This window comes from Callithrix jacchus, chromosome X (assembly GCF_049354715.1).
Source record: "Callithrix jacchus isolate 240 chromosome X, calJac240_pri, whole genome shotgun sequence".
NCBI classification, from domain to species: domain Eukaryota; kingdom Metazoa; phylum Chordata; class Mammalia; order Primates; family Cebidae; genus Callithrix; species Callithrix jacchus.
In genome coordinates this window covers 46,348,548-46,375,694 of record NC_133524.1, presented here as the reverse complement: position 1 = coordinate 46,375,694, position 27,147 = coordinate 46,348,548, and the positions used below count along the sequence as shown (strand labels likewise).

Below are 27,147 nucleotides of genomic sequence, written 5' to 3'. Positions count from 1 at the left end.
TACTTTGGAACTCATTATTGGTCTGTTCAGCAATTCAATTTCTTCCTGGTTCTATCTTGGGAGGTGGGATGCTTCAAATAATTTATTAATTTATTCTAGGTCATAGATCAGTTTTTGTGCATGGAGGTGTCCATAGTAATTTCGAGTGGTCTACAAATAGTATTATTCTTCCAAGGAACCAAGTGCTGAATTCCTTAATCTTTTGTATGGTTCTTTCGTGTCTCAATTTCCTTCAGTTCAGCTTGGATTTTTGTTATTTCTTGTCTTCTGCTAGCTGTGGGGTTGGTTGGTTCTCGTTTCTCTAGTTCCTCTAGGTTTGATGTTAGGTTGTTGTTAATTTGAGATCTTTCTAACTCTTTGATGTGGGTGTTTAGCACTATAAATTTCTCTCTTAACACTGCTTTAGCTGTCTCCCAGAGATTCTGCTATGTTGTATCTTTGTTCTTATTACTTTCAAAGAATTTCTTGATTTCTTTCTTAATTTTATTGTTTACCCAAAAGTCATTCAGGAGCATGTTCTTTAATTTCCATGTAATTATATGGCTTTAAGTGATGTTCTTAGTAATGATTTCTATTTTATTGCACTGTGGTCTAGGGTGGAGTTGGTATGGTTGGTTTGTTTTTGGTTTTTTAATGTTCTGAGGATTTTTTTGGTTGATTATGTGGTCAATTTTAGAGTACGTGCCATGTGCAGATGACATGAATGTATATTCTATTGATTTTGGGTGGAGAGGTCTGTTAGGTCCACTTGGTCAACTGTCAAGTTCAGGTCCCCAATATCTTTGCTGGTTTTCTGCCTCAGTGGTCTGCCTAATAATGTCAATGTGGTGTTAAACTCTCCCACTGTTGTTATATGGTTATTTACATCTCTTCATAGGTCTTTAAGAACTTGCTTTATGAATCTGGGTGCTCCTGTGTTGGGTGCATATATATTTAGGCTAGTTAAGTCTTCTTGTTGAATCAAACTGTTTACCATTATGTAATGCCCTTTTTTGACTGCTGTTGGTTTAAAGTCTGTTTTGCCTAAAATTAGAATACCAACTCCTGTTTTTTTCTGTTTTCCATTTGCTTCGTATATTTTTCTCCATTCCTTTACTTTGAGCCTATGGGTATCACTGCATGTGAGACGGGCCTCTTGAAGACAGCATACCGTTGAGCCTTGCTTCTTGATCCAACATGCCAACCTGTGCCTTTTAATTGGACCATTTTAGTCATTTATATTCAAAATTAATATCTATATGGGTGAGTTTGATTCTCTCACCATGTTGTTAGCTGGCTATTATGCAGACTTGATTGTGTGATTTATTTATAGTCTCAATGGTCTATTACTTAAGTATGTTTTTGTGGTGACCAGTAATGGTTTTTTCTTTCCATATTTAGCACTCCCTCAAAGACCTCTTGTAAGGCAAGTCTGGTGATAACAAATTCCTTTAGCATTTACTTGTCTGAAGAAGTTGGAATGTCTTTTCTTTATAAATGCTGAATATAGACCCCCAATCTCTTTTGCTTTGTCGGGTTTTTGCTGAAAGTTCCACTGTTAGCCTAATGGGATTCCCTTTGTAGGTGACCTGCCTCTTCTAACTGCATTTAACGTTTTTTCTTTCATTTCAGTCTTGGAGAATTTGATGACTATGTGTCTTGGGGATGGTCATCTTGTATAGTATGCCACAGGGGTTCTCTGCATTTCCTGGATTTGAATGATGGCCTCTCTAGGAAAGTTCGATAAGTTTTTATCAACAATATCCTGAAATATGTTTTCCAAGTAGTTTGTGTTCTCTCACTTTTTTTCAGTGACACCAATAGGTCATAGATTTGGTCTCTATACATAATCCCATATTTCTTGGAAGTTTTGTTCCTTCTTCCTTATTGTTTATTCCTTATTTTTGTCTGACTAAGTTATTTTGGAGAACTGGTCTCTTCAAGGTCTGAGATGTTTTGCTCAGTTTGGTCAATTCTGCTGTTAATACTTGGCTCTGTTGAGGGAGGCACACCCACTCCTCCACTGGCCTGTGAACCCAGGTGTCTCATCTCTTTCAGTGATCTGAGAGTAAAGGCTCCTCCTGCACAGGTACCACCCAAGCCAGCAAGTTCTGCTTGGCCAGGAGCTGTGGGGGTAGGTGTGGTCACCTAATCTACTATCCAAGTGCTTCCCTCGGGAACGTGGGGTTATGCCTGCTGACAGAGTTCAGGCAGAAGCAGGATTGTTGGGCCAGAAGCTCTAGTGGGATGGCCCATCTGGCTATGAGAGGTGGGAGTGGGTGGAATCACCTACCTGCTGTCTGGGTGTTTCCTGAGACAATAGGAGTTGCACCCACTGTCTGAGTTTAGACAGAAGTGGGACTGCTGAGCTGAAAGTTCCAGCAGGCATTGCCCATCCGACTGTCAGTGCCATGGGTGGTTAGGGTTGCCTAACCTGCTGTCCAAGTGCTTCCTGGGACAACAGGAGGCTGTACTCTGCTGTCTAAACACTGGCTGGGATTAGACAGAAGCAAAATCACTGGGCCAGGAGCTCTAGCAGGTGTTACCTGCCTGGCTACCAATGGCAAAAATGAGTAGGGTCACCAGCCCTGCCATTTGGGTGCTTCCCAGGACAAGAGGAGGCTGTGCCCACTGTCTGAGTTCACACAAAAGTGGGACCAGTGAGCTGGAAGCTCTGGTAGGCACTGCCTGCCTGGCTACCAGTGACAGGGGTGGGTGGAGTCACCCTTCTTGCCATCCAGGTGCTTCCTGGAACAACCAACCGGAGGCTTTGTCTGCTGGCTAAGTTCAGACAGAAGCAGGACCACTGGGCTGCAAGCTCCAGCAGGCATTGCCTGCCTGGCTACCAGGCAGAGAGGAACCCACCCTGCCCCACATGTTCCTCCCAGGACAACAGGAGGCCACAACCATTGGCAAATTTCAGGAAGAAGCAGGACCACAGGGCCAGAAGCTGGTGCTGAGCCTTGTCTGGTGAGGGGTGGTAGAGTAATCTTACTGCTCCTAGGCACTGCAATTGCAGCCCCTACTGGGGGTATGGTGCTGGTGCTGGCTTGTTCCAGAGTCTAAGTCTTGTAGAGGTCCCCTTGGATTTGAGAATTACCTCTGTAAAATGTCCAGATGGCTCTCTGCCTCAGTATAGAACCACAGTGGGGACATTTTGAGGGACCCTGGGGGATTCTCCCATTCCCAGTCTTGCACAGGTCTCTGAAAAAATTTCCTCCCCTTCTGTTGTCTGTTCACTCTTATGATAGTTTCTTTTGCTGTGCAGAAGTTATTTAGTTTAATGAGATCCAATTTGTCCATTCTGGTTTTTGTTGCAATTGCTTTTGGTGTGTTGCCATAAAAACTTTGCCTGTGCCTATGTCCTGAATGGTACTGGCTAGATTTTATTCTAGGGATTTTATAGTTTTGGGTTTTACATTTAAGTCTTTAAACCACCTTAAGTTAATTTTTGTATGAGGTCTGAGGAAAGGGTCCTGTTTCAATCTTCTGTATATGGCTAGCCAGTTCTCCTAGACCATTTAATAAATAAGGAATTCTTTCCCCATTGCTGATTGTTGTCAGGTTTGTCAAAGATCAGATGATTTTAGGTGTATGGTTTTTTAATCCATCTGACAAAGGTCTAATATCCAGACTCTACAAGGAACATAAACAAATTTACAAGAAGATAACAAACAACCACATTACAAAGTGGTCAAAGGACATAAACAGACACTTCAAAAGAATAGATGCCTGTGTAACAAACCTGCACATCCTATACATGTACCCTGGAACTTAAAATAAATGTTGAAGGAACAAAACAGAAACTGTCAACAGAAACCTGGGCTTCCTCAGCGGAGCAAAGCCTTGAGAACACAATTTACTGCTTTGGATTTAAAAGCCCACATATGTGTTCTTTTAAAACTTTCTATTTGAACGACAACAACAAAAAACAACCTAGGATGCAATGAAGTATTGATATAAAATGGATGGGTTCATTTTCCAATGTGTTAGGATAATGACAGTGCCCATATTCAGGCTTCAACATTTATCTAGGAAATTTCTGAGATATGTGCCAAAACTTAATCATTTGACTTCTCAAATAGTTACCAACAAATAAAATAAGTTTAAAAATATGAAAAACAAAAATAAAAATATGTCAAATAAATATATTTTGGAGTAAAATACTTCCATTTTCCTCAGGGCCTGCTATCTGTCGTGCGATACTATACTAGAGTGAGGTTGGAATTTGGTATCTTATTGCTACAAAGAGTGTCTTCTGTCGCTTTTAAGATCTCTGTTTTAATGTTAACACTGGTCAATTATGCTTGAATTTCAAAGGGAGGAGACTATAATCAGTTTTGTCTGACCCCTCCTTCCCATCATGATCTGAACTCATTTTTTTTTTCAAGTTAAAAAGTTAAAAGGAGGAATTCATTCAGTCACTTGGGGGCTTAGAATTTGACTTTTGCTTACAGCATACAACAGCCTTCTATGCAGAAGGACTGAGTGAAGCCACCAGTGTCAGTCTGCATATTAAGTGCTGATTATGCTTAATTTATTTTTTCTTTTCTTCCCTAATATTTTCTTCCCACACCACAGTGTACTCCAACTCCACATACTCCAACTCAGAAACTTCTAAGCTAAAAAATTAAGTGGCAAGGACGGTTGGTTATAAAGGAATTTCACCTATCAGATGCTCCCATGGAGTTCACCTATAACAGACAAAACACATTGAGCCTGAAGTGAAACTTTGTAAAAAGTAGGTATTTATAAGGCTAAAAGAATCCTTTGGAGAACACACTGCATTTTTGTTAAGTTGTCAAGCAGTAGGTCTCTATGTCTCCTTGTGTGTTGTGCTGTGACTGTCTTCTAAATACCACATTCCACTGTCAGCTTGATATTTAAAACCAGCTGGCCTCACTCCACCACCATCCATTATGTAGCATTGTTTTACAAGAAATGTGACTTCTCTGGCAGCAGACATGTTGATCCCACGGAAACTGTTTCTCACATTTTACTGTATGTATTTTTGAAATATATTTATACTAGACACAGAAGAAGTAACCTTGAAACAACTGAACTTATTCAAACAGTTCATAGATTTATACATACTGCTCCATTCTCCCAGGATGATTTTATTTTAAATATTTTTAAAAATAAAGTTTAAAACCCCATCTTTGTTGGCTCAGATGCTTACATGGGAGTTGGCTCAAAATGCTTTCTCATTTGGAATCATCTTCTGTTGCTAAGAGATTTGCATATGCTTAGGGATGACTTAAGATCATTGGTAGAAAATGTACTCAGAAACTAATCTATGAGAAGCCATTTACATAAAGAATTTTGGTTGGGTAGACTTTCAAAGAGAAAGTATTTTCCTTTCCTTTTAACAACAGTGGGAGCTCAAATCTGAAATATAAGCATAATGCATCACCACCAAGGTCAACTTGATTCAGTATTCAAGTTGACAGTGACCCTGTTAAAGTATAAATTTTCCTTCTAAATCCCAAATATTTGCTCTAAAAAGAGTGAATAGGAAAGTAGAAATACTTATTAATTGCACACATTTATTGTCTCATATTTTCTGTGGGCCAGGAATCTAAGCACAGCTTAACTGTGTCTTTTGCTTCAGGGTATCCTTCAAGGCTTCAAGCAAGGTGTCAGCCAGAACTGAGTCTCATCTAAAAACTCAATCAGTGTAAGATCCACTTATAAGCTCACTACATGATTGCAGATGGGATTCAGGATTCTGTTTTTTTATTATTATTTTTTTTAATTTTTAGATAGGGTCTCACTCTGTTGCCAAGGGTAGGGTGCAGTGGCTTGACTACAGTTCACTGCAGCCTCAACCTCAGAGTTCAAGTGATCCTGCCACCCCAGCTTCTGAGTAACTTGGACTACAGGCATGCACCACTATGCCTGGCTAATTTTTAAAACTGTTTAGAGATACAAGGTCTTGTTATGTTGTACAGGCTGGTCTGGAACTCCTGGCCTCAAGTGATCCTCCTGCCTCAGCCTCCTATAATGCTGGAATTACAAGCATGAGCCACTGCACCCAACCAGGATTCAGTTCTTTTTGGATTGTTGGACTGAGGATCTCAGTTAACTGCTGGCTATTAGCCAGAGGTCCACCTCAGACATGTGTCTCCTGAAAAAAACACGTTGCCTCACAAAGCTAGCAAAGGAGAAAGTCTGATAGCAAGACAAAGGCTACAATCTCTTATAATCTAATGACAAAATTACATCTCCTCAAAATTGAGACAGTCTATTGACTAGAAGCATGTTACTCAAGGTCATACATATTAAGAGATAGGAGTATTTGAGGGCCATCTTAAACCACCTATCACACTGAAACACAGTATCTTTTTCTCTTTCCTTACGGCTACTTTCAGCTTTCTCATTCTTAATGATATATATAGGACATGCAACAATTAAAAATATATTTTGCTTACTAACAATAATGTACCGTGAATTTAGCCAGATTCAAGTTATAAGAAAAAAGGCAGATGGAAATTTAGATCATGTGTTTTTCTTTTACGACTCCTAATGTCAGTATATATTTTTCTTTCTGGATTTGTATTCTCTACTACTAGTAGGGTCTGAATATATTTTTTCTTAAACTTAAAGAAATTTCCTGGCATGGTGGATCACACCTGTAATCCTAGCATTTTGGGAGGCCAAGGCAGGTGGATCTCTTGAGGTCAGGAGTTTGAGACCAGCATGGCCAACATGGTGAAACTCTATCTCTACTAAAACACACACAGACACACACACACAAAAATAAGCCAGGTGTGGTGACACACACCCGTAATCCCAGCTACTCAGGAGGCTGAGATAGGAGAATTGCTTCAGCCCGGGAGGCAGAGGTTGCAGTGAGACAAGATCAAGCCATTGCACTCAAGCCTGGTGACAAAGTAAGACTCCGTTTTGAAAAAAAGAAAAAAGAAAAAAAAGATCTTATAATCAAATAGATTTAGAGTGACTTCACATAGAGAACTTGGGGTTCTGCTCTGTTCCCAGTCTCCGCCATTATCTCCTCAAGGTCTGAGGGCTGTGAAGAGCTTGCTTTATCATGACAGTTTCCTGCAATTGGTTTCACTCTCAGCTAATCTCTTAGAGAGAGCCACCTGGTATTGGCTTGGAAAAATTTGCCTGGGCTAGTTACAGCTCTTGGGAACTCTAGGAACATGTGGGTATATGGGATAAGGAGAAAGAGGAATGTATGTTTCACAATGGAGAAATTTAGGAGATGCACACTCAAGACCATGTGCGCACGTGTGCATACACCCATGTGCGCTACACACACACACACACACACACACACACACACACACAATGTGTGGCATGAGGCCCTGAGGTCCATTTGGGATAGCAAAGGATGGCCAGAAGTCTAGGCTTGATAGTAGCAGTGATCTGTCCTGACCTTTTATATGTAGTTCCTTGGAGGCTGAGGCAGGAGAATTGCTTGAACCTCGGAAGCGTAGGTTGAGGTGAGCCAAGGCCGTGCCATTTGCACTCCATCCTAGGCAACAAGAGTGAAACTCCATCTCAAAAAAGGAAGAAAGAAAGAAATAATCTCACTGATTGTGTCACCCCTCTTCCTCCCGCTCTCCCAAGTTGGCACAGTGGCACAAAGAGAGAATTCCTCAGGATTCAGTTTCTACAGTGGGGAAAGAGAACCAGAGGTGAACATCCAGCTTCCATAGCATTTCGGGATGCTTCCCAATAAGCCCCCTTCAGTCTCCTTCATAGGGAACACAAGAGGTATTGAGGTATTGGCATGACTAGACTGCCTAGGATCAGGTAGAAGCAAAGCAAGAACACAGAGCTCACAGTGACCAGTATACAGATATTTGTGTTAATTCTTTGTAATTGCCAGTAATGACACCTGATCAGCAACAGCAGCCAACAGCACAGCTCATCTGCAAAGCTGAGCTGGCTATTACTAGAATTGGTGGGGCGTTCTGCCTGGCTGAAATCTGTAAACAGCCAGCCTCCAGGCCCAGCCTTAGACACTACCCCAAGGCCCCATCCAGGGACCACAGAATTTGGCAAAAAGCAGGGGCTAGTTCTGCCACACATAGGAGTTTAAATAGTGCTTGGCATGGACTCAAAGTCCATTTGAAGATCTTGTCCTGGAAAGGTGTGATGGACTGCCACAGTGAATTTTGGCAAAGAGCAGTGGCTAGTTCTACCATAACCAGGGGTCTAACCAGCACTCAACTCAGTCTCAAACTCACCCTGCCTAGGCGCTGCCCAGGGAGAAAGATGCCCACCACAGTGCATTTTGGCAAAGTGTAGAGGCTACTTCTGCCACACCTAGGGGTTTTAACAGTTCTTGGTCCATCCTCAAAGACTGCCCCAAGGCCCCATCTAGCCAAGGAGGCAAACCTCAATAGTGCATTTCTACTTAGCATAGCAGCTGGTCCCATCCATCCCAAGCAGTGACTCTGCCTAACCTGAGGGCTCAGCCTACAACTCTGTCCAAATACAAACCTCAAACAGTGGTGCTAGCCAGCCATGGAATACACCTTGTAGTCAAGCCCAATAAAGGGCAATTAAAGTAACCTGCCAGCAGCTCTGCCTGATTGAAGAGCTCAGGCAGTGATCTTACCTGAAGTGGAGTTGAGTCAGCAGCCCCATCCTAAATCAGAGCTAAGGCAGCAGCCCAGCTATCTAAAGACTCCAAAATCAAGCTTTTCCTGCCCAGGGTCATTATGAGTTCGCCCACAAAGAATCATAGGCCAGGCTAAATAGTGAAGGTTTATCCCTGACAAAGAACACCTGTAAAAGCCCAAAGAGGTGACTGTCTCCCCAGATGCACAGACACAAATGCAAGGACACAACGTTTATAAAGAATCAGGAAATCATGACACCTCTAAAAGAAACTAACAAAGCTTCAACAGTGAACCCTTAAAAATGGAAGTCTATAAAATGACAAAGAATTCAGAATAATCATCTTGAAGACATTTAGTGAGCTACAAGAACATGTGAAGTAAAAAATTAAATGCAGTCTGGAAAACAGTGCATGTACAAAATGAAAAGAGTAACAAAGAAAAAGAAATAATACAAGTAAAACTCCTAGAGATTAAAAATACAATGACTGAAACAGAAATGCAATAAAAAGCTTTAACAGTAGGCCTATTCAAACAGAAGAAAGTATAAATGAGCTTGAAGATGACTCTATACATAGAAAACCCTAATGACTCTGCAAAAGGCTCCTGGAACTGATAAATTCAGTAAAGTTTCAGGATACAAAATCAATGTACAAAAATTGGTAGCATTTTTACACACCAGTAATATCTAGCTGAAACCAAATCAAGAATACAATCTCATGTATAGTAGACACAAAAAATTTAAATACATAAGAATTTAACCCAGGAGGTAGAAGATCTGTATAAGGAGAACTACAAAACACTGCTGAGAAAAATTGGATATGATACAAATAAATGGAAAAATATTCCATGCTCATGGATTGGAAGAAAATATACAGTTGAAATGGCCATACTGCCCAACACAATTTACAGGTTCAATACTATTCCTATCAAAATACCAATATCATTTTTCATATAATTAGAAAAATCTATTATGAAATTTATTTGGAACCTAAAAAGAACCCAAATGGCCAAAGCAATCCCAAGCAAAAACAACAAAGCCAGAGGCATCTCATTGCCTAACTTCAAACATCTGAAATTGTCCAACCAAAGGAGCAAAAACAAAAAGCAAACTAAAAAGAATGAAGAAAACCTATGAGAACTATGGGATACTATCAAGAGACATAATTACCATATAACAGTAATTCCAGAAGGAAAAGAGAGAGCAAAGGGATCAGAAGCATATTTAAAGAAAAAAAAAATGAATGAATGACTGAAAACCTCCCAAATCTTAGAAAAGATGCCAAAATCCAGGCACAGGTAGCAGAGAGGTTGCCAACAAATTCAACCCAGAGTTCACCAATGCACAAAATAACCAAACTATCAACAATTAAAGACAAATAAAAAATTCTGAAAGCATTAATAAATAAGAAATACATTATCTACAAGGGAGTTCCAATATAACTATCCACATATTTCTTAAGAGAAACACTGCAGGACAGTGATATAGTTGTATATTGGTACCTGCCCAAATCTCATGTTGAAATATAATCCACCATCTTGGAGGTGGGGTCTGCTGGGAGTTGTTTGGATCATGGGGGCAGATCCCTCATAAATGGCTTCAGTCACCCCTTTGGTGATAAGTGAACTCTGAGTTCACATGAGATCTGCTTGTGACTGAAAAGTGTGTGTGGTACCTCCCCCTGACTCTTGCTCACTCCTGCTTTCACCATGTGACATGCTTGCTCCCCCAATGCATTCTGCCATGACTGTGAGCTTCCTGAGGCTTCCCCAGAAGCCAAGCAGATGTTGCAATGCATACTGCAAAGCCTGCAAAACTATAAGTCAATTAAACCTCTTTTCTTTATAAATTACGCAGGCTTGGGTATTTCTTTATAGCAACACAAGAACAGACTAATGCAGAAAACTGATAAAGAGTGGAGTATTACTATAAAGATACCTAAAAATGTGGGTAGCAGACAAAAGTTGGAAGTGTTTGGAGGACTCAGAAGAACACAGGAAGATGAGGGAGTGATTGGAGCTTTTTTTTTTTTTTTTGAGATGGAGTTTTGCTCTTGTTACCCAGGCTGAAGTGCAATGGCGCGATCTCGGCTCACTGCAACCTCCACCTCCTGGGTTCAGGCAATTCTCCTGCCTCAGCCTCCTGAGTACCTGGGATTACAGGCACGTGCCACCATGCCCAGCTAATTTTTTGTATTTTTAGTAGAGATGGGGTTTCACCATGTTGACCAGGATGGTCTCGATCTCTTGACCTCATGATCCACCCACCTTGGCCTCCCAAAGTGCTGGGATTACAGGCTTGAGCCACTGCGCCCAGCCTGGAACTTCTTAGAGACTAAATGATTGTGACCAAAATGCCAGTAGTGATATGGATAGTGTTATAAGTAAAATTTTGATGCTGCAAAAGAAATAGCACTCAAAAGATAAATCCTCTCATCAAGGCAGTTTACTTCTATAGAAGGGTGTTACTCACAGATGGAGCAATGGTGACCACACATTTGGACAAGGGAGGAAAATGGATACTTATTCTTGATGGGGGGGTCGCCTCTACTACTGTGTCATTCCCCTATTGGCTCCGATTGGCTAGGGTTAGACTGCACAAGCTAGACTAATCCCAATTGGCTATTTTAAAGAGAGCAGGGGTCCAAGCTGGGGTGACAAGGTGGGGAATTTGGTGGGAAGGATGGTTACAGGCAGGTCAGAACAGGTAGCCAGGGGTGACCTAGGTCAAAGCAGGTGACTGAAGCAGGTGACTGGAGCAGGTAACTGAAGCAGGTGACCAGGATGAGTCAGGACAGAGCCGAGGACCAGGGGAACAGATGTGAACCAGTGGAGAATGTTGTTTACTGGAACTACGAGGAAGTTAAACTTTAAAATGGAGGACAAATAACTGAATACAATGAGATACTGATTCTTTGAAGAGAAATTTAGAACTCATTCTATCCAATAATTTCCTCCTCTTGAATTCTCCTTACAGCTCTTTCTCTTCAAAGCCAAGCAGATGTTGTCACAATGCATCCTGTAAAGCTTACAGAACTATAAGCCAATTAAACCTCTTTTCTTTATGAATTATGCCTGCTTAGGTATTTCTTTATAGCAATGCAAGAATAGACTAATGCAGAAAATTGATAAAGAGTGGAGTATTACTGTAAAGATACCTAAAAATGTGGGAGCTGCTTTGTAACTGGATAGCAGACAGAGATTGGAAGAGTTTGGAGGACTCAGAAGACAGGAAGATGAAGGAGTGATTGGAACATCTTAGAGACTAAATGGTTGCGACCAAAATGCCAATAGTGATATGGATAGTGAAGTCCAGGCTGCTAAGGTCTCAGAGGGAAATGAGGAACTTACTGGGAAATGGAGCAACGATCATGCATGTTATGCCTTAGCAAAGAGCTTAGCTGCATTCTGTTCATTTTCTAGGGAATCTGTGGATGTTTGAACTTGAGAGTCATGACCTATTGTATTGGCAGAAGAAATTTCTAAGGAGCAAAGCCCCTTAGAAATTAGTTCTTACAAATTAGTTCCAGGAACTAACACTGGAACAGAAAACCAAACACCACATGCTCTCACTTATATGTGGGAACTAAACATTGAATACATATGGACACTAAAAAGGGAACAACAGACACCAGGGCCTACTTGAGGGTAGAAAACCGGAGGAGGATGAGGTTTGAAAACTACCTATTGGGTACTATCTTATTACCTGTAATATACTTATATCTAAGTATATTACAAAGCTATATATATTGGTACTATCTTATACTAAAGCCCCATGACATGTGATTTACCTATATAACAAGCCTTTACATGTATCCCTGAACCTAAAATAAAAGTTTACAAATAAAAATTAAAATTAAGAAAGGGAAACCAAAAAAATATCTTGAGACAAAAACAGTAATGGAAACACAACATACAAAAACTTGTGGAATGCATCAAAAACAGTTCTAAGAGGAAAATTTATAGCAATAAATGCCTAACAACATAATATTATGCCTCAAGAAACTAAAAAGAACATAAAACTAAGCCCAAAGTTAGCAGAAGGAAGGAAATAACCAAGATCAGAGTAGAAATAAACAAAATAGAGGCTAGAAAAACAGTAGAGAATATCAATGAAACTGAGTTGATTTTTTGAAAAGATAAATTTGACAAACCTTTAGCTTGACTAAGAAAAAAAGAGAGAAGACACAATAAAATAAGTAAAAGAAGGGAAATTACAACAGATACCACAAAAATATAATGCTCATAAGAGATTACTATGAATACTTATATGTCAACAAATTGGATAATATATAATTAATGGATAAATTCCTAGATACATGCAACTTGCCAAGACTGAATTATACAGATATTAAAAATATGAAGAGACCAACATAAGTAAAGGATTGAATCAGTAATCAAATGCCTCCTATCAAAGAAAAGCCCAGGACCTCATAACTTCACTGCTGAATTCCACCAAACATTTAGGAAAACTAATACCAATCATTTTCAAACTCTTCCAGAAAATACCAGAGGAGAGAATACTTCAAAACTCTTTTATACGAGGCCAAATTCAGACAAAGACATTACAAGAGAAGAAAATTACAGGTCAATATCCCTGATTAACATTGATGTAAAAATCCTCAAAAATACTAGCAAACAAAATCCATGGAACATAAAAAAAAAAAACTATTCAATATAATCAAATGGGATTTATTTCAGGGGTGCAATCATGTTTCAACATACCAAATAAATAAATGTGATATATTAACAGAATAAAGAACAAAACCATATGATCTTACTAAATGAAAAAAAAAGCATTTGGCAAAATTCAACATTCTTTCATAATAACAACTCTCAACAGATTAAGTATAGAAGGAATATTCCTCAACATAATAAAAGCTAACATGACAATCAAATAGCTAACATTATACTCAATAATGAAAAGTTGAAAGCTTTTCCTCTAAGATCAAGAACAAAAATGTGCATTCACATCACTTCTATTTGACATAGTACTGGAAGTTCTTGCCAGAGCAATTAGGCAAGTAAAATAAATAAAAGGCAAACAAATAAGAAATGAAGAAGTGAAATTGTTGCTGATTGCTAATGACATGATCTCATGTACAGAAAGTCCTAAAGACTATTAAAAAAACTGTTAGAACTAATAAACAAATACAGTAAAGTTGTAGGAAATAGTCAGTAGCATTTCTATACTCCAACAGCAAACTAGCTGAAAAAGAAATTAAGAAAGTAATCCCATTTAAACTTGCTATAGAAATATAAAATATTTAGGAATAAATTTAAACAAAGAAGTGAAAGATCTGTAAATTGAAAATTACTAAATTGAAATGGAGGAAGACATAAATAAATGAAAAGATATTCTATGCTCATGAATTGAAATAATTAATATCGTTAAAACTTCCATACTACACAAAGCTATCTACAGAGTCAATGCAATCTATTAAAATTCCAATGTAATTTTTCACAAACATAGAAAAACAATTCTAAAATTCATATAGTACCACAAAAAACACAAATAGTAAAGCTAATCTTACACAGGAAAAAGCTAGAGGCATCACACTGCATGACTTCTAAGTATATTACAAAGCTATGGTAATTAAAACAGCATGGTGGTGGCATAAAAGTATACCCACTAATCAAGGGAAGGAACAGAATAAAAAGCCCAAAGGCGAACCCAGGCATTTACAGTGAATTGAGTTTTCAACAAAAATTCCAAAAATACACAATAGGAGATAGACAGTCTCTTCAACTAAGAGTATTGGAAAAATTGGCTATCTGTATGCAAAAGAATGAAATTGGACTCTTATCTCACACTATACACAAAATTCAACTAAAAATGGATTAAAGACTTAAACATAGACCTGAAATTATAAAACTACTAAGAGAAAGCAGGGGAGGGAAACTGTATGATATTGGTCTGGACAGTGATTTTTTTGGATTTGACCCCCAAAGCACAAGCAACAAAACAAAAATAGACAAATGGGATTACATCAAACCGAAAAGCTTCTGAACAGCAAAAGTAATAGTTAACAGACTGAGAAAACAACCTATGAAATGAGAAAATATATTTGCAAGCCATTTATCTGATAAGACATTAATATCCAAAGTATATTTTTAAAAACTCAAAAACTCAATAGCAAGAAAATGACCTGCTTAAAAAATGGGCAAAGGGTCCAAATAGAAATTTCTCAAAGAAGGCATACAAATGGCCAACAGGTATATGAAAAAAAAAGCTCAATATCACTAGGCATTAGGGAAATGCAAATTAAATTCACAATGAAATATGATCTCACAATTTTCTGAATGGTTACTATTAAAAAGACAAAAGATGACAACTGTTGGCAAGATTGTGGAGAAAAGGGGCTTCTAGTACACTGTTAGTGGGAATGTATATTAATACAGCCATGACAGAAAACAGTATGAGTTTCCTCAAAAAACTGAAAATGGAGTTACCATGTGAACCAGCAATCTCACTTCTAGGTACATATGCAAGGGATTTGAAATCAGTATGTTAGAGAGATAGCTGCACTCCCATGTTTATTACAACATTATTCACAATAGCCAAGTCGTGAAATCAACTGAAGTGTTCATCAACTGATGAATGAATTTTTAAAATGTGACATATATAGACCATGGAATACTATTCAGCCTTAAAAAGAGGGAAATTAGGTCATTTGTGATGCATGGACGAACCTGGAGCACCTTATGCTAAGTTAAATAACCCAGTCACAGAAAAACAAATATTGCATATCCTCACTCACATGGAAGCTAAAAAAAATTGAACACATAGAAGAAGAGAGGGGAATTGTAATTTCCATAGGCTGGGGCATGGGGGCAAAGGTCAAAGGGGACAATGTTTTGGCAGGAGAAATAAATATGTCGGGTAATTAATGTTTTACTTAGCTTGATTCAATCAATCCACATCATGTACATATATCACAGCATCACTGTACCCCATAAATATGTATACTTATAATTCATCAATATCCAATAAAAATAGATAAGTAAATAAATAAAAGAGCATATTTTATAGTTATTTTAAGAGTGAGAGCTCACTGTCATTGGTTGAAGGCTGCTTCCAGAAGCATTACCTCTCTGACATTTTATGCTTACTGTGTGTTAAGGGGTGAGTATACCCTGTTAGTGAAAGGGGTAAGAAAATCCTCTGGCAGAGTCACAGGTGTTCCCTGTAACAGCCTTTAGCAGGTAGAAATGAGTGTGGAGAAAATACAGATGGCGTACCAATAGCATCTGCTAGTCATTGTAACAGAAGAGATGCCAAGAGTCCACTCAGTCCTCTGTCAGCTTTTTAAAATGGCTATACCTGAAACCACCCCTACAGAGGCAAGCAACTCTTATTTCATGCCAACTTACATCACAGGTTCCTGATTGCAGCAAACAAGTGGTGAGATACAACTAGAATGTGAAATCTACAGTGAGCTCTGAACCCTCCCAGAAGAGCTTGTGCTCTAAAACAAAAGCGATGGTTCCAAGTAGCAGCAACTCTAATGCTTCAGCAGTCCTTAGATTGTACAGGCCCTGGAAGATAAACGACAGGCTACAAAGTAACCTGGGAAGTAATGATAGGCCACAGCAGCCCTAAGGCACCTTGGGAAGTTGGGACAAATCACAATAGCCCCTAAATATCCTTGGGCCACATTAGCACCCCCAACACACCCTGGGAGGGAGTAATGGATTACATCAGCCCCAAGGTACCCTAGATTTGGGATGGCCCACTTCAGACCCAAGGTAAAAGGAATTTCTGATTTTCTAATTCAAAGGTATATTTCACATACAGAGCACATTGGAAAATATAATCAGCGATGGGCATTCTCTGACAGGCAAGCATTTCTCCAGCCATCTAAATAGCAGCTGACCTCAGTTATAACTAAACTAAGATTTCTAAACGAAACTAAGCTTTTCCCAAACATAAATGGAATAAACATTTGAAGACATTGGTAAAATTATTTGTTTTGTTTACCTTTGTATCACCAGTCCAGTCATTGGGATAATAAATAAGTGTCAAATGAATGAATGAATGAAAGCCTTAGTTTAATTTTTTAAGACAGAAACTATCAACACTATCAATATTTATTTCTTTGGCATAAAAGGTATGGGAATCTATTTTCAAATACATGTAGGAATCAGTGAGTTAAGTAAAGTGAAACAGATTTCTTTACTGCACAAATTCTCAGAGCCTTTAATATGTTAAGCTGTATTTTAAGTCACCAGGCCAGGGAGATGACACATGCATAATTCCCTGAACTTATTTAACCACTAAACTCATTTTTCCCCCATGAAACGTTTCAAAATCTCAAAGAATTTTGAGACATTCTAACTCCAAAGACTGACTAAAAATTGAAAAGCATAAATAATAGCCAAATTGAATTGCTATAGGAGATTCCAAGGGGTGGGTGTAGGTAATATAAGATATGAGAAATGGAAGCATAATGATTTGGGATTCCACATTAACTGACTGTGGCTACTGGTAAAAATTAGACATATTAACACAAGATGAAGAGGTAAGGGGTCTGGTGTAGCTCCCACAATGATGACACGCCATTGCTGAAAAAAATTGATCTTCTCTATCTTTGGATTCCATAACCACTATTAACCTTAGACCTGGGCAACTAGGGTCCTCACCTAGGCCCCTCTAAAGTTTAGAAGGCCCTTCACATGAGGTAAAAAAACCACAGGACCAAGGGGGCCATATCCACTCAAAGCCCACATCTCCCCTTCGAGGTCAAGCTCTGGATCTCAGGACCCTGAATTTCCCTGCCCAGCGTTCCCAAGCCACTTCCAGTACCTATGCACTTCTGTCCTTTGGGTCTATTATTCTGAGAGCAAACTGTGCTACAGGGTGGCTGGTGGGTGGGGTGATAGGAGTGATGGAATTTAGTCACATGGTCTAGAATAGCCATCAAAGGTTCCTAGTGGTTCAGGACAGAGCCAGAGGTGGAAAGAAAAGGAGATTAGGGGCTGCATGGCTTGGGGACTGGGGTTCTACTGATCTTGCCTCAAGCTCTGCAAATATTAAGGGCAGGCCTGCCCTTGGGAATACAATCTTCCTGTTCAATGAGCCCATGTGGGAAGTAAATGGCAATGGTCCAAAAACTGTTACTTATTCCAGTACAATTACTTGTGACTTCCTCATCCTTTGCACAATTATGAATTGTCAGATAACAGTGGCATTTCCCAGATTTATCTCCAGCATCTCATTGCACTTCAAAACATCATACTTTGCAAGTATGTACAACGGATGCACTCACATACATGGTTATTTTAAATATATGTAACACAACCAGAAAGAAATTTTCAAAGGCTCCTAAGTAATCAATGTGTCACAACCACACACTTGCATTAATTCACAAAATATCATTAAAAAATTAAGCAGACAGTCTCATCCATTGTGATAATAGGAAATGCCATGGTCTAGCCAATGGATGACCTTCTTCTACTTCATATTCAATCTGAAAACTGAAAAATGAAGGTGTTGAGAGGACATGAAGCCAGGAAGTATTGGCAGCATTGAGAAGCAGTAGACAGAGACTCCTCAGAGAGGGAGACAGCCACTAAGCCAGGCAAACAGAGAAGCCATTCCTAAACAATAGCTGACTCAAACTGGCAAAGAACATTAGAAGAAATATCTTAATATAAGTCAGAGCTGGGAGCCTTAACTGCAGATTTAGAAATAGCAGCTCAGTGCTGGGTAAGGACCACGAAGAATGCAAAAAAGGGGATCAACAAATCCTAAATAGAAAGATTTGGACCAAATCTGAACAGAAGCAAGGTTTTCAGACATATCTGGCCAAGAAAGACCACTGTTAAAAAAAAAAAAAAAAATATATATATATATATATATATATATATATATATATATATATAGAGAGAGAGAGAGAGAGAGAGAGAGAGAGAGATTAATTTCAGAACTCTGCTGAATATCATTTAAATTTGATATGTGTAAGTTAACTGTAAAGTAAACTATATGTAATTCTTATTCCATGCCATGGGCTCAATTATTTTCAACCGTTTACTGTTTTTGTAGATTCCTCCATTAAAGACTCACGCTCAGATGCCTTTAGCAATAAACTGCTACAGTCAGTGAACTTCAACCAACCATTTCAATAAGGTGCTTGAGCCCTGAATTTTCTGTCATTTGCAGTAGTGTGACAATCATAAGACTCAACTGAATCATCTGTTAAAGTGGTGATTCTCAAATTGTAGTGAGCATCAAAGTCAACTAGAGGGCTTGTTCCAACAGATTCTTAGAGAATCTTATACAGTGGGAATTAGGAGATTCCAATAATTTGCATTTCTAATAAGTTGCCAGGTGATGCTGATGCTGCTGGTCCATGAACTACCCTTTGAGAACCACTGTATTAAACACTCTAGATCCCCACCTCCCATCCATGGAATCAGAATCACAGACCCAGGATCCTATTTTTAACAAATATTCATGACAATTATTCTGGTCTAAATGTACCACACCTTTTATATGGGCTAAATTTCATGTTCTTTCTGTGTTGAGGACTTTCTCAAACCCTGATCAGAGTCCATTACCCTTATTCTACACAGTATTCTCAAACTCTTAATCTAATTTCCCAACTCAGAGCAGGTTCAAAGTTATCTACTATGTGTGGTGTGGAACTTGCTCTTCTTTGTTTTTTTTGAGCTATGAGTTTTTTTTGTTTGTTTGCAGAAAATGTTTTGCTCTCAGGTGAGGGGGTTTATATAAGTGATTTATTTATTACAGATACAAATTCCAAGTCTAGTTTATTCTAAGCTTTTAAGTTCAACCTACAAATTTTATTATTCTATTTATAAATCTAGTAAAGTTTAAGAATCACACAAATATTCTTGACTGATATTTGGTCCTATTTAACTAAGTACCTTCTGCATTTTCAACTGCCCATAAAGGGATTAAATAATTTAATTTACTTTTTTTAGTTTATTTTTCTGAGATGAGATTTTGCTATGTTGCCCAGGCTGGTCTCAAACTCCCAGACTTGAGCAATCTTCCTACCTTAGCCTTCTTAATAGCTGGGATTGCAGGCATGCACTATCAATGTACTTTTTAAGCCCCTTAAATATCTGACTAACAAATAAAACCTTCCAAGCATTTAATTAATTTCTATGTACATAACAAATTAAAAGTATCATGAATCTTAAAGTTTTCTTAAATGTCCAAACATGTTAATGGCCTTAAAATTATGGGCAAGCAGTCAGACAGGTTATGAGAAATTTATCCAGATATTTTAAAATTTGTAAGAATTGTGTTAAAAAGGACAGAATACGGAGAATTGTGTCAAGTTTAAAGTATTTGAACCAAAACATGGAGGCTTTCAAGTATCTCAAGATATAAAAATTAAAACTTCTGGTAAAGGAACCAAGAACCTACAATGGGTAAAGGACACCCTCTTCACTAAATAGTGTTAGAGAAATTGGATATCTACATGCAGAAAAATGAAACTCAATCCCTATCTCTCACCATATACAAAAATCAACTCAGGAGGGATTAAAGACTTAAATATAAGACTGAAACTTTAAAAAATACTAGAAGAAAACAGGGAAAATACCTTAGGACATTAATCTAGGCAAAGATTTCATGGTTAAGACCTCAAAAGCACAGACGACAAAAATAATAACAGACAAATGTAACTATATTAAACTAAAAACCTTCTGCACAGCAAGGGAAACAACACAGTGAAGAGACAACCTGTTAATGGAAGAAAATATTTGCAAACTATTCATCTGAGAAGGGACTAATACCTAGAATATACAAAGAACTGAAACAACTCAACAGTTTAAACACACACACACACACACTCCCATTAAAAAGCGGGCAAAGGACACAAACAGACATTTCTCAAAAGAAGAAATAGTCTCCTGCAGCGGGATCGGGAGCCTTGGGGAAGAGCGGCTTGGGAGCCGGCACCTACCACTGGAGGGCGGCGACGGTGGCCTGAGCGACCTAGGGAGGCGAGCGGAGCCGCCACGGTCGAGTTCCCGTCGAAAGTGAGCACACGGAGCAGCAGTCCCGCGCAGGGCGCCGGAGCCTCGCTGTGGGCGCTGAGCCAGGACCTGGGCTTCCTGCGCTCCCGCCAAGGGGTGCTGCTGCTGCTGTTGCTGCAGCTGGTGCTGGGGCTGCTGGTGTGGGCCCTGATTGTGGACACCCGTATCTCCTGTATCTGGCCTACGGCTGAGTGATGTTCATCGCTGTCTTCCTCTGGCTGAGGACAGTCGTCTTCATCCTCTAACTGTTTGGGCTGCACAAAAGTTGTATGTGGTGCCCTAGCCACTAGTGTTAATGATCTTTAACGTCAGCGCCACTGTTCTTTACGTCACCGCCTTCATCGCCTGCTTTGTGGCAGTTGACCTGACGACCCTGAAGGCCACGCAGCCTTATAACGAGCCTGCGGCTGGTTCTTTGCGTGTTTGGTGATGATCGCCGAGCGAGCGCCTTCTTCAGCTACCAGGCCTGGTAAGGAGTAGGCAGCAATGCTGCTACCAGTCACATGGCTGGCGGCTATGCCTAAACCAACTGTGCCACGGCTCTCCCCGGGGCTGAAGCTGCCGCTGGGTCGCAGAGCAGGGTCCCCCGCAAGCCCAAAGCTGGAGAGCCCTGCGCGGAGTCAGCCCTGCAGGGACTACAGTTCCTCTTTTCTGCCCACCAGACACAAGCTGTCACAGCGCTAAGAAGCAGGCCCAGGCCGGCAGGCATCTGGGCTTGCAAGAGGCCAGCCGCTGAGACCTCCTACCCATCCCTCTTATTCAGTGGAGGGTGAGGGTGGGATCTGAGGCTGTGTCTCTGCCTTGTTTTCAGAGGACTTCAGCGTCCAAGGCTGGGGCCCACCCTTCTCACCAGCACTAAATGCACTAACAAGGACTTCAGACCTGCAGCCCCAGGCCCCGTAGTATAAGTCTAACAAGCAACATGTAGCACCTTCGTCCTTGTTCCAGAAGAGCTGAACAAGGTCGTGAAACCATTCTCTTTCCTTAAGACAATTCCGACCCAACCCTCCCTGGAGCCATCCTGTAAAAAGCAGGTTATGATTGTTGACAGCATGCTCTTCCCTCTCTGCATTTCGCAAATCAGTTTTAAGTGACTTCTCAATGCTGAAAAGCCTGTCCAGGTTTCCTTCCCTTTCCCAAGCCTCTCTCTGTAATACTCCCTTTTGGCAAAGCTCACATCAGCAGGGACTGCCTCTCTGACCCTGCTAACTAGGCACATGAGGCACAAAGGAGGGAAGGAAGCAAGACTTTGCCTGGACAGTTGTCATGTGGTTGGTGGTGACTTTATTTTTGTTTGTTTGTTTTTTATAAAAACCTGAGAGAAAATTTAAAAAGAAGACATACAAATGGCCAACCCATATATGAAAAATGCTCAACATCACTAATCATCAGGAAAGTGCAAATCAAAACTACAATGAGCTATCACCTTACTCCAGTTATAATGGCTATTACTAAAAAGAAAAATAACATGCTGGTGAGGATGTGGAGAAAAGGGGAATTCTTGTTTTGTTTTTTTTTTGTTTGTTTTTTTTATGGTGCCAATTTAAATAGTTTTAAGACATTGCATTTTCCACTTACAATACAGTGTTTATTAAGTGCAATGTTATTTCCTTCCTTCCCCTGTGCATATGTTCCATATTCAAGTATTGAGAAAGCCCAGTAACTTACTATAGCAGCTGAACTTTTTAAAACTGCCACAGAATTTGCTACAAATTTAGATCCTTCAGTGCGGATCATGTGTGGAACAATGCTAAATCTATACTTGGGTTGGCTTAATCAACCTCTTCAACAGTGGGCCCTGAGGAAGCACCACCAGAGGGAGGAGCTCCACCACCAGGGAATCCTCCAGGCATTCCTCCTGGCATGCCTCCTGCACTCTGGTACAGCTTGGTGATGATGGGGTTGCAGACTTTCTCCAGCTCTTTTTGCTGATGTTCAAATTCTTCCTTCTCGGCAGTCTGATTCTTATCAAGCCAGTTGATAATTTCATTACACTTGTCCAGAATCTTCTGTTTGTCCTCATCGTTAATCTTGCCTTGAACTTTCTCATCCTCAACAGTTGCTTTCATGTTGAATGCATAGGATTCAAGTGAATTCTTAGATGACACTTTGTCCCTCTGCTTCTCGTCTTCAGCTTTGTACTTCTCAGCTTCCTGGACCATACGTTCAATGTCTTCCTTGCTCAAACGGCCCTTGTCATTAGTGATAGTAATCTTGTTCTCTTTTCCTGTACTCTTGGCCACAGCAGACACATTGAGAATGCCATTGGCATCAATGACAAAAGTGACCTCAATCTGAGGAACACCTCGGGGTGCAGGAGGTATGCCTGTGAGTTCAAACTTGCCAAGCAGGTTGTTATCCTTGGTCATGGCACGCTCACCTTCATAAACCTGAATAAGCACACCAGGCTGGTTGTCGGAATAGGTAGTGAAGGTCTGTGTCTGCTTGGTAGGAATGGTAGTATTATGCTTGATGAGGACGGTCATGACTCCACCAGCAGTTTCAATGCCAAGAGGAGTGACATCCAAGAGCAGCAAATCTTGAACATTTTCAGACTTATCTCTGGACAGGATGGCGGCCTGGACAGTTGCACCATAAGCAACAGCTTCATCAGGGTTGATGCTCTTATTCAGTTCTTTTCCATTGAAAAAGTCTTGGAGAAGCTTCTGAATTTTGGGGATGCAAGTAGAACCACCAACCAGGACAATATCATGAATTTGTGACTTGTCTAGTTTGGCATCTCAAAGGGCCATCTCTATGGGGTCCAGGGTTCCACGGAAGAAGTCAGCATTCAGTTCTTCAAATCAGGCACATGTAATGGAGGTATAGAAGTCGATTCCTTCATATAGAGAATCGATCTCAATACTAGCCTGGGTGCTGGAAGAGAGAGTATGCTTAGCACGCTCACAAGCAGTACGAAGGCGTCTTACGGCTCTCTTGTTCTCACTTATGTCCTTCTTATGCTTGCGCTTGAACTCAGCAATGAAATGGTTGACCATTCGGTTATCCAAATCTTCTCCACCCAAGTGGGTGTCTCCGGCTGTAGACTTGACCTCAAAGATTCCATCCTCAATAGTGAGGATTGACACATCAAAAGTGCCACCTCCGAGATCAAAGATCAGCACGTTTCTCTCAGCTCCAACCTTTTTGTCTAAGCCATAAGCAATAGCAGCAGCAGTTGGCTCATTAATAATTCTAAGGACATTGAGACCAGCAATAGTTCCAGCATCTTTGGTAGCCTGACGCTGAGAGTCATTAAAGTAAGCGGGCACTGTGACCACAGCATTGGTAACAGTCTTCCAAGGCAGGCTTCTGCAATTTCCTTCATCTTTGTCAGACCATAGAGGATACCTCCTCTGGATAGAAGCTTTTTGTCTCTCCCTTGTATTCTACTTGGACCTTGGGCCTGCCAGCATCATTCACCACCATAAAGGGCCAACGCTTCATATCAGACTGGACAACAGCATCATCAAATCTGCGTCCAATCAGACGTTTAGCATCAAAAACCGTGTTGGTGGGGTTCATTGCAACTTGATTCTTTGCGGCATCACTGATCAATCATTCAGTGTCCGTAAAGGCGACATAGCTTGGAGTGGTTCGGTTTCCTTGATCATTGGCAATTATTTCTACTTTTCCGTGCTGGAAAACACCCACACAGGAGTAGGTGGTGCCAAGATCAATACCAACGGCAGGTCCCTTCAACATGGTTGATGGCGTGTAGGCCTGGCCCCAACAACGAAGAATACCACAGTAACCTCAAGAGCTGCAGGCGGAGTTCAATGAGACCGAAAAGGGGAATTCTTATACACTTATGAAGGAATGTAAACAAGTACAGCCACTATGGAAAACAGTACAGAGATTTCTCAAAAAACTTAAAATAGAACTACCAAATCATCCAGCAATCCCACTCCTGGGGGTTTATCCAAAGGGAAGAAGATCTGTATCTCAAAGGCATACCTGCACCCCAATGTTTATTGCAGCACTATTCACAATAAAAAAAGATATGGAATCAACTTAAGTATCCATCAACAGTCAAATGGATAAAGAAAATGTACAATACCATATGGCCATAAGAAAGAATGAAATCAAGTTATTTGCAGCAACATGAATGGAACTGGAGGTCACTACATTAAGTGAAATAAGCCAGTCACTATGTTAAGTGAAATGAGCCAGAAAGACCAATGTTCTCACTCATATGTGGGAGCTAAAAAAGTTGATCTCATGGAGATAGACAGTAGAATGATAGATACCAGAAGCTGGGAAGGGTGGTGGGAATAGGAGGGATGAAGAGAGGCTGGTTAATGGGTACAAATGTACAGTTAAATAGAAGGAATAAGTTCTAATGTTTGATAGCAGAGTAGGGTTACTATACTTAGCAACAATGTACTGTATATTTCAAAACAGCTAAAAGACTTGAAATATTACCAGCACATAGAAATGATAAATATTTGAGGTGATACCCCAAATAATCTGACTTGATCATTACACATTCTATGTATATAACAAAATATCATGTGTCTCATAAATGTGTACATAAAAATTAAAAAAAGACATGTCCCAGGAAGGAGCAGCCTGAAGTTGCAGGATTCCATGAGTAGATAGAATAATTTGGTAATAATTAGATTTATTTGGTAATTAGACACAAATCAAAGACATGGGCTACCCGGTCATCCCTTCTTTAAGTTATGTAGTACAAGACACTCTGAGTGTAAAAAGGGAGCTTGGCTTGGCAGTCACGACCAAGAGAAAAATTGCCATGTCTGGTTTAAGGTCTAGACTTCACATCCTAGCTGATATCTCTGAATACCACATAGTATCAACCATTAAAACTTATTTGGGATGAAGTAATGGGGTTATTCACAAACCTCCAAATCTTAGTGGCTTAGCACAATATGAGTTTATTTCTCTCTCATAGAAAGTCCAATACAGATTTTCCTGGCCTATGGTTTTCCTCTAAGCAAAGACTTGGAGATCCAAGCTTGTTTAGACTTTTGGGGCTGTCATCATCAACACCTGGCCTCTGAGGTTGCTATGGAATGAGAAGAGACAGAGCCTGGACAAAACACACCACCTTTTAATTACCAGATTTTATGTTTTAAATGTTTTACTAATATTTTTATTTATTATAACTATATATTTATGGGGTACAATATGATGTTTTGAAACATTATATAATGTGGAATGATTAAATCAAGCTAATATAGCCATCACTTATTTAATTTTTTGTGGTGATACATTTAACATTTATTCTGTTATTTTGAAACATACAGTACATCATTATTGACTATAGTCACCCTGCTGTGCAATAGATATCAAAACTTATTCCTCCTAACTGAAACATTGTATCCTTTGATCCTCAACTGCCCATTCTCTCCGCACCCCCCCCTTAATCATCATTCTACCATCTACTTCTATGAATGTAATGATTTTTAGATTCCACACGAGTGAGATCATGCAGTATTTATCTTTCTAGACACCTAGGTTGATTCTATAACTTGGTTATTATGAATAATGCTGAAATGAACATGAAAGTACAGATATCTCTTTGACATATTGATTTCAATTCCTTTAAATGCATTCTCAGAAGTGGAATTGCTGCATCATATGGTAGTTATAGTTTAAGTTTTCTGAGGAACCTCCATGTCATTTTCTATAACAGCTATACTAATCTATAAACAACTATACTATACCCACCAACAGTGTGTTAGGGTTACCTTAACTCCACATTGTTGCCAACACTTATCTTTCATCTTTTTGATAAAAGCCATTCTAAAAGGTGTGAGGTGATATCTTACTGTGGTATTAATTTGAAAATGATTAGTGACATTGAACATTTTTTCCTGAACCCGTTGGCCATTTATATCTCTTCTTTTGACAAATGTCCATTCAGGTCCATGCCCATTTAAAAATTTGGATACTTGTTTTCTTGCTATTGAGTGGTTCTTTATATATTTTGTTTGTTTTGTTTTTAATTTTAATTTTTAATTTGTGTGGGTACATAGTAGGTGTATATATTTATGGGTTACTTGAAATATTTTGGTACAGGCATGTGATGTGTAATAATTACATCAGGGTAAATGGGTTATCCACCACCTCAAGCATTTATCCTTTGTGTTACAAACAATCCAATTATACTCTTTTAGTTATTTTTAAAAGTATAATTTAATTATTATTATTTTTGCTCACAATTGCATATTTTAAATTTCAGTACATGTTGCAGAAAGGATATTTTTCCTACACAGTTTTAACAATTTTATCTGACCTTTACCCATCTTAGCTATTAGCTGAGAAGAAATTCTTACCCATTTCAGAGAAGAACTGAAATACATGGTTACCAGATACTAGCAAAAGTCATGGCTTTGAAGAACAAGGACTGGGGAGAGTTAATGGGAACAAAAAATAGAAAGAATCAACAAGACCTAGTATTTGCTAGCTCAACAGAGTGACTACAGTAAAAAATACTAGGTCACTAGATTTCCTTTCTTTCGGGTATATACTTAGGAGTGGGATTGCTGGATTGTATGGTATCTCTATTTTTAGTTTTTTGAGGAACTTCCAAACA

General features: G+C 39.5%; 1 long non-coding RNA gene and 2 pseudogenes across 1 annotated transcript in view; 1 reads left to right on the top strand and 2 right to left on the bottom strand.

Annotated features, from left to right (window-relative positions):
- Positions 1-27,147, bottom strand: part of LOC144580988 (uncharacterized) — a 183,504-nt gene that overhangs the window by 61,471 nt on the left and 94,886 nt on the right. The window lies entirely within an intron of this gene.
- LOC103790220 (plasmolipin pseudogene) lies at positions 7,840-21,109 on the top strand (annotated as a pseudogene).
- LOC100406456 (heat shock cognate 71 kDa protein pseudogene) lies at positions 22,343-23,226 on the bottom strand (annotated as a pseudogene).